This window comes from Betta splendens, chromosome 5 (assembly GCF_900634795.4).
Source record: "Betta splendens chromosome 5, fBetSpl5.4, whole genome shotgun sequence".
In the NCBI taxonomy this organism is placed as follows: Eukaryota; Metazoa; Chordata; class Actinopteri; order Anabantiformes; family Osphronemidae; genus Betta; species Betta splendens.
Window position 1 is genome coordinate 18,464,084 of NC_040885.2, and position 9,582 is coordinate 18,473,665.

The window sequence follows — 9,582 nt, forward strand, 5'->3', positions numbered from 1 at the left end:
TGCACAAACTGGTGGGAAACGCTGTGGACATCAGGAGACGGAGATCGTGCAGCAGTTAATTACATCTTTACTATGTGCGTGCCTCCAATAATATGTTAATGTTGGTCGTCTATGTTCTGAGTGGGTCAAATGATAATTCACAGCTGTGATTTCTTTGTGTGTTTTCATCTTGCTCACACTCGTTGGAGCTTCTCGTGGTCAGTTTGTGTGTGACGTGTGTCTCCTGTGTTTTGTTGTCACGCTGTTGTGTTCTCGCCACTCGTGACTCGTCATTCTGACTCTGCCTGGCTGTGACCCTGCTCGGCCCGAACGCTGTCCTTTTAATCATGTCTTGGACCTTTTGATCTGTGGCTGTTCTGGTTCACAGGTCTGTGACTAATTGAAGTGAAAGTGAAGTTTTATTTATTACCCACCTCTGAACCTCAACTGGCTCAGATTTCCAGCTCGTTCTCTGTTTTAATGCACCGTGGTCCTCCGACCTCTAGGGGGCGACACCATCCATCGCAGCTCGTCTCGTCCAAACGCTTCATTTCACCAGTCTTTATGAAGTTAAACCTGTGTCAGAGCAGCTCCGTCTCCTCTTTGTTTTCTTCCAGATGTTTGAGGTCATTCTGTTGTCGCGTCATTATCATGTGTTCAATTAATATTTCTCTGAAGGACTGGTGTAACTATTGTAAGGCTGGGGATATTTTCTGCCAAAATGTTTATTGGATTCATTTTAACAGTCTCTGTTACTCTACTTGATGCTTGTTCTTTCCATAGAGTGTCTTTATTCAGTTTTGGGGCATAAGAACAAAAGGTGTCACATGTTCTGCAGGTTGGGAAATCTCTCGAGAGAAACGTGACTAATGAAATGGAGCTCTGTAAACACAGTGATGTGAGGCTCCTCCAACTGTGGGGGTGTGAAGGTAAACTGGAAGCGCTCGCATGTGCGTGGAACCTGTGGGGACCGACTGTATCAACACGCAGCTCATTTGGGCTTTAGCTTCTGTCAGTCACACACACGCATGCAGCAACAACAGCTGGAGATTACAGCCGTGCAGCGGTGTACAGTGGCTGACAGTGATAACAGGAGCTCGTCCTCTGCGGACGGCTGCACCATGCATCAGTCCGCAGAAGGCGACAGAGGATCAAAACAAACCCCGGCTGATGGATCTCTGCTTCTGCAGAAACATCGCAGCTTGAAACCAAGATAAAAAATATCATTCCTCACAGGTTGTTTGGCGTTTAGGAAAAAAAGTCATGAGCTGGAAGCACATACTGTCAGAAATACCACTATTTATAGCCCATTCTCCCAGCGCTAATTCACGCGTGGTAAAAACCCCATCCAGCTGTGATGAGAGTCCCGCGGCTGCAGCACACGTCCAGCTGAGCGGCAGAGCTGTGGTTTGAAGCGGGTGAGAATGACCCAGAGCCGACATTACAGACTGTAACATGAGGAGTCCCTTTGTGAGCGCTCACGGAGCTGCGGATGCTCTGACGCCAAGCGAGACCGACGGGCCGCGCTGGCACAGCATGGTGGTGGGAGGTGCTGTTTACTGCTCGGGTGCTGGTCACAGTTACACAGCAGTGGAGCCAGCAGGCCTGGACCTACTCACATGCTGCAGTGGGTCGGCGCGAGGCTCCGCTTTGCTTCAGGAGACCAAACCTTCAACACTTCTAAATGAAGCCTTCGGGTGCATCTGCACAAAAGCCGTGAAAAACTGCTTCTGCTGCTGAAATCACAGCGATGCAGGAAAAAGCAGGAGCTGCACGAGTGTCAGAAGCTCGTGTGTTCTGTCCTCAGACTTTTCAGGAGCAACGGCCGTGGCTGTGACTGAAGACGTTCCTCTGAGGAACACGTCTGTTTTCTCACCATCCGTGTTTGTGGAGACGGTTCTACTCATTTGTGGTCGTTTGATCGATTAGTTGATGCTGAGACCGTTTCTCTGGACACGCGTTCTACCTTTTTCAGACTCACACCTGAACTGTACAGAACTGGTGTCGGGTCAGAGCGTTCAGCACCCAGTGGGTCGATTGGCTGATGACATGATTCACCATCAGTCATCGGTGATCGAGGTTTTAATATCAGGTTTCTGGATGTTAAAGAAACGACCAAAGAGCATCTGAGGATCTCATCCGAGTCGTATGAGGGACACTCCTTTCAAGCGTTTCAGTACAATGGCTTTTATTCAAATCTGTGTCTCAACCGAATTACTGGCATGAACGTTCACCTTTGACCTGAGACGAGCCCATGTTGATGCGGAGCGTCGTCTGAGGACCTGCTGGCGGCTCTGCAGCTCTCAGTGGGTTTGATGGTGCAGCCAAACAGGACTTTAAGCGGATGCTTTACGAGCACCAGCGTCTCAGCCTCGCTGTGGATGGAGTCACACCTCACTGCCTCTCACGCATAAAGTATGTGAGACACAGCTTCAGTAAAGTGACTTTATGTTATGCAATGGAAAACCATAAATGCTGCAGCGAGATGAAAGACGACGGAGGCCGTATCTAAGTGAAGTCAGGCGTCGTTAAACCTGCACAATCTGCATCTACGCTACTTCACACACGCTGTAACTTCCATATTTCCCTGCCTTCTTCGTTAACTCCCTGAGCAATCACCAAAACACACACACACACACACACACACACACACACACACACACACACACACACACACACACACACACACACACTGTGCTGATGCCTATCGATGCCTGAGGTTGTTAAGTGGTTCTGAGGGACCAGTCCATTTCACTGCCAGCTAGCAATTAGCACGGCTGCTAATGACAGGACAGTGACTGATGGTGTGGACACACACACAGGTCCACCACAAACACTTCATTACTCCGTGCACTAGCAATTAGTATTAGTGCTAATGACAGCAAAATGATGGAGCGTGCACGTCAACACACAGGCACACAGAGGACCTACTTCATTAAGGTCCCTGCCAGCACACACACACACACACACACACACACACACACACACACACACACACACACACACACACACACACACACACACACACACACACACACACACACACAGGGAGACGCTGGTGATACATCTTACACATACAGGTGTGTGTGTATGTGTATGTGTTTGTGTGTGTGTGTGTGTCACCTTCATCTAAATGCATTCAGGCGCATTTTCACTTGTTTCACTGCTGCTGCTCCTCAGATCCATCTTGTCACCAACGCTGCAGCTGCTGCATCGAGTTGTTTCGCTCGCGTTACGACCGGTTCAGTGGCTCAAACGGCACACGGAGGGAATGAACTGAGCTGTTGTCATGTTTCATAATCATTTCTAGTTTAGTGTGTTTTTAGTGTGCTTTCTATTAAACCTCCTGCCTGACAAAATGAATAGAGAAGCTCTACTATAATGTATTTGCAGTAAATGGAATATAAATGCATGCTAATAAATACCCACACACTGAGCCTGATACTTGACAATCTCAGCTCAGTCTAAACTCTTTTCTTTTTGAAGCTCTTAGCATAAAAGGAAACCCGGCTCAACACAATTAAAGTGACTTTTACTTTACTCATAATCTTCAAAGGCCTGGTTCTGTGGCAACAGGTGAACGAGTGGAGCATCTTGAACAGCTCAAACACAGCTGATCTGCGTCGGCCGCCTCCTTCTGTCCAGCTGTGGCTTCAGCTCATCAGAACCGACTGGAGCTGCGGACGGCCTAAATGTTGCTTCCTCAGCCGATGATGAATGTTGTTGTGTTGTTGTAGCTCCCATCGTGGTCCTGCAGCTTCCATCTTGCCTTGCATTCGCACACAACCTCTGGCTCGGGTGAAGCCGACGCCCTCGCGGCGCCGCGGCTGCAGCGTTTGTGGACTGCAGCGGGTCGGCTGACCTCCATTATGTTCTCATGTTTGGCTCCAGGCACTTCAGTGGGAAACGTTCGAACACACAACCTTTTAGGGCTCTTCAGCCGCTGAGGAGCGCGTGCAGCGGCGTCCGTGTGCGTAATCAGCCCGGCCCACTGTGCTGCTGATCACAAAGCTAATTGTGAAGAAGTGTTAATTAAAGCGCATGTGTGGATGGATGCAGGGGCTCTGTCAGGAATCAGCCGGGCCTGTAAACACTCCACTAATCAGACCAACTCACCACAAAAGAGCTGCAGGAGAAGCTGAAACATTCATGCTTCATGCGTTCCTGTCAAAACGCAGGCAGGATTCATAACTTCAGTTTTAACGTCTACTAACGTGTGGGTGAATGTGTGGGTGAGGAGCTAAAGGAGCGGTGAGCACAGATGTGTGTGTCTGTATGATCACGCGTGGATCCCACCTTATTTACCACCAGCTGCTGTGGGATCAGCCAGACCCGGCCCAGGATCAGCCACAGACCCAAACCACTGCGGTGCTGCTCACCTTTGTATTAGAACTAGAACCAAGATCTTGGTGGAACGGACCTGTCAGTCTAATCTGTAAGCGTGGACACGGGTCACTTCCTGTCCTGTGCATCAACATGCGTTTCATTCCAGCAGTTTCATGCTAGAAGCCCATTCTAATGCCGACAGCGGTCACTTCAGTGCAGCTGGTCTCCATGGAGTGACCCTAACTATGATCTCATGTTCCGTTGGAATCTGCTACATTAAATCCACTGATCTCCGTGATCCGGGAGCTCGAAGGCCGATTGAGTGCGACGACCACCGTTCACACCCGTCGCACGCGCTGGAGTGAAACTGCCACTTTGCAGCTTTTCATCTGTCAAATTAACCCGCAGCCCCAATGGCAGCGCCGGGAGCGGAGAGGATTCACAATTTCAAGCTCTGCACTTCAAAAAAGTGTCGCGTCAAACAAGTAATTTCATCTTTTACCAAATTACCTCAGGTGGAAATGAGAAGATAAGCACAGGGAGAGTTTGCAGTGACTCCCGGCGTCAGACAAGATAAATGGGAGGATTTCAAATCATTTAAAGGTGCAGAACATTTGAACAATAATTACTGCTAATTACCACTGGGTGTCATTAACTCCAGCAGTCGAGAGCCTGATTGCTCCTGTCTGTCCGTCATCAGCGCTGAAGGTTTTCTCTCCCCAGGAGCGTCGTACGTCTCCTCACAGATGGAGTGATGCATATTTCACTTCACTATTGAATTTAAAATGCATCGCAGAGCAACTTTCATTTGGAAAAGCAATGAGCGCTCAGACTGTGTCTGCACTGGACGCATCTTTGCATCTGTTACGTTCCCTGTGACATCACTGACCTGCGTTTGCTGTTCTGGCCTTTCTTGTTGCTCCAGAGAGGCAGATTCTGTGGACGCCTCCATCCATGAGCTAGTTTTATTATAACATAGTCCCGTCTTATAATTGCATAGCTTCTCGTCGCGCTACGTGAAGTGACAGGTTTGGTTGCGTGGTTAAAGGTGTGAGTGTGAGATAATCAGCGCAGGTCACTCACTGTGTGTCAGCTGCTGTCACTCATTCTGCTCTTAGTGTTTTCCCCTCTACAGTTTTTCTGTATAATGCTTTTTGCCACCGCTTGGTTCCACAGACCTGAGCAGCCAATGCCACTGTAGCAGCAGATCACTGACAGGACGTATCCACCATGAACGGAGACAATGCTCTGTAACAAGCAGCTTACAGTTTTTGCCCATTGCTCACACACTAAAAGCGAATGCTTCGACCAAAGACTCAATACTTAAACTTCTTGTTCTTAAACACAGTGAAACAGCAGCTTAAACACATTTTCAACTTTGCACTTTGGTTTCATTTTTGTCACACACTTATTGCGAAACACCAAAATCCCCTGTTATCGTTGGAAAAACACTCATGCTCATCTGGCAACTGTAGTCACTCACACACACACACCTGAAAACACCTGCACAAAAAACACAACACAAACAGTCTGAGCCTCAGCGCTACAAACAGGCCCCAGGTCAGACGTGTGGAGACAATGAGAGTCAGAGAGAGAGCGTGGCGATGGAAAGTGTATGATCAGCAACCACACACACACGACTCTCCTGCAGTGGAAGAGGCACGAGGAGATTCCACACACAACGCCATCTTTTCCCCGATGCCCATGAGCAAATCGCCTGTGATGTGATCCATGAGACCCCCCAACACACACACACACACACACACACACACACACACACACACACACACACACACACACACACACACACAATTAGTGAAAAATGTTATTTGATTACTGCAAAAATGTTGAGTTTTAGAGAAGTAAGACTGTTTTTATATAAAGTTCATCAGTGTTGCTGGTGATATGAAAGGGTGATTCAAATGGAGCTTGTGTGTAAGGTTTTGTTGCAACAATTTTTATTTTATTATTATTATTATTATTTTAGTTTTAGAAAGGAGTGTTAGGTTTTGATTGCCTAATTGTTTTGACATAATGAACCAAATTTTGCAAACCGTGTGTAAACCTTTATTCGTCCCACAGAGTCACTAGGAACTCATGTCTTTTAACTCTCTTCCTGTTTCATGACATTCTAGAAACAACCCAGTGAATGGAAACAGCTCAAAACACGCATATAAATAAGAATGCTGTCCTGAAAGGCTTCCTGTGTAAACATGTCGGGGCCTGAGTGGAGACCACTCGTCTCCTGTTTTACCAAAGATGCTGTGACCAAAGGATCACGGGGAGCATTTAGCAGCAGAGACACTAAAACCCTCTCATGTAAAGCTTTGAAAACCGCATTCTGCAGCCAAAGAGCTGAAGTCAGGAGGACGTGATCCCCTCAGTGAAGCTGCTCCGGTCGGAGATGAAATCACACGAGAAAAACCAGCCCTGATGTGTAAACGGCAACAGGCGGAACCGGCTCTGGTTCTTCCAGCGTTCTCCCTCCTCAGAGGGAAAACGAAGCATTTTCCTCTTGAATCGGTTTCTTTCACCACAGAGAAACGTGTCACTTCACTTACTTTGGTCTCACCTGATGAAACAAACAATCAAAGGAGAAAACAGACAAAGCGAAAGCTGTGGAACCAGCTCTGCACTCGTATCTGCAGGGTCCGATTAGCAGAACTCAACCACATGAATGCAGGTCACACAAAAGACAAGTCACACAAATCATCTCAAGGCACTGAAAGACTCCAAAGACTAAAATGAAGATAAACTGATCTTTACATACAACCTGAACCTGAACCTGACTCAGGAGAACCAGCGACTCATTCCTCCCCCTTTGCTGTAAATCACATGAGACGAGCTTTTCCTGCTCCGTCCTGTGTCTGTAACGAGGCCTGGACTGTGTGCAGAATCAGAAGGCTGAGGACAAACGGAGGCTCCAGAGACTGTGGCTGAGACGGATGCTCACGGTGGACGAAGGGTCAGGACACGAGCAGATTAGAGAGACTGAAGGAAACAGTGGAGAAAATGACAAAAAGGCAAATAAATCTCAGAGAAACAAGGGGATTATTTGTATCGTTCAACAAATACGCTTTCCAGTCTCCAGGGAGAGCAAATTGAATGCGAGCCATAAAGCAGAGCCAGCGACCTCAGCACAGAGAAGAAGAGCAGACGAGCCGTCGCACAAACCTGCTGAGTGCGAAGTGGAAAAGTGACGCCTGCAGTGAAACGGCAGAAAACAGCAACAAGGGCTGAAAAGAAAGCGCTGACGTGGACGCGTTGGAGCGGTCCCAGAGGAGGCGGACCTGCTCCACACACAGCTGCCGGACTGCATGAGACCCCTGCGACTCTGCAGCATCCAGCCGTCCTGGACCGGAACCAGGGGCGAGGCTGCGAAGGCGCCTGTAACAGCAATAAACATGGACTGACTGCTGCAGCGGGAGCACGAATGGAAAGGTGTGAAGAAGCAGAGCCATGAGCTCAGTGACTGTCCAGAGGACGAGGTCCGGACACGTGTGTCCGTCATCAGGGGAGGAGGAGCCAACAGGCCGACAAGCAGGTGGTTACAGTCCAGCAGGAGTGTGCGTTCACCGCAGAAACAACAAACACAACAGAACTTCAATGTAATCAATCATCCCTGTTGGATGGGTGCCTTCCTTTCTCCAGCTGTAATTCAGTTTCAGTTTATTTAAGGAGACAAATCAAAATCACCCGAAGGCATCTGATGTTAAGATCACTGCAGAGGTTTCCTGGGCGGAGCCTGGATGGATCCGGGCTTAGGGTGGGCGGCCATCTTGGATCCAGGCTTAGGGTGGGCGGCCATCTTGGATCCAGGCTTAGGGTGGACGCCATCTGCCTCGACCGCTTTGGATGAGGAGAGAGAGAAGAGAGGAGCAGCCGGTAAGCAACAACAAACACACCGCGAGCAGGGAGAGATCCATCATCTGCGGGAGCTGAGCCCACAGTCCTCCCAGGACGAGCAGCTGGAGGCTCACGTTGGGGCCTGTGCTGCTTCCTTCCCTGGATTAAACGGGCCTCAACAGAACTGGAGGAGAACCTGAACCCAAACCTGGCTGCATCGGCTGATTCACTTTGCATGTGGTGCTGCTGTAAATGGTGGACGATAAAAAGCAGAAGAAGAAGTCGCATTTGACTCAACAGAAGCCACTTTAACCGTTTCTGAGAGAAAAACAGGAGAAACAAGCGAAGCACAGAAGACACGCGAGCGCATGGATGTGACTCCAGCCTCATCCGTCAGAACGAGCGCGTGCAGGAGTCTCAGTCCTGGAGCCGCTCCCGCTGCCTTCACTGCAGCCGCGTGGAACCCTCGCTGCTGCTCCTGAATGAATGAACGGCGCCTCCTCAGCGCTGCTGAGCCACGCTTGACTTCTGCTCCTGTTTGCTCAGAGGCCATGCGGCAGGTGGTGAGTGGACTCGCAACCTGTTTTCCACCGCTGCAGATATAAAAGTGCCGTCTCAGCAAAGTCAAGCTCCATCATCAGCCGCAGTCGACAGGGGCCTCGTGATGACGCTGGTGAGACGCGCTCTGCCAGAACCGGGTCGTTTTAGGGGCAAAGTGGAGCGGAGCCGCCTGGTCCTGCTTCATGGAGGCGGCTGCCACCTCCCTGACTCACCCCCACCTCCCTGTCTCACCCCCACCTCCCTGACTCACCCCCACCTCCCTGACTCACCCCCACCTCCCTGTCTCACCCCCACCTCCCTGTCTCACCCCCACCTCCCTGACTCACCCCCACCTCCCTGACTCACCCCCACCTCCCTGTCTCACCCCCACCTCCCTGTCTCACCCCCCCTCCCTGTCTCACCCACCATCTCCCTGTCTCACCCTAACTCTCCCTGTCTCACCCCCACCTCCCTGTCTCACCCACCATCTCCCTTTCTCACCCCCACCTCCCTGTCTCACCCCCACCTCCCTGTCTCACCCCCACCTCCCTGTCTCTGAACTTGGCAGAATCACCCTTTGGTTTTTTTCTGTCAAACTGAAAAACAAATAATTTGATATTAATTTGTATTTGTTTGAAAAACCAATGCTCAGTGTGTGAGTGTCTGTTTTCAAGCTTTATTTGTTCCTTCCACTTCCTGTTTATCTCGTCTGCCTCCTCAGCTTCCTGATTCGTCGTGGATCAGCGGCTCCACTCACACACGTTTTGCCTGTTGTCAGTGAGTTGTTGCATGTTCTTGTTTTTTCCTTTTCTTCCTTGTTCGTCTCCTGAACTTTTTCATCTTCTCCCTTCTTTAATTGAGTTTTTTATGTTTTGGTTCTTTACATTGAGG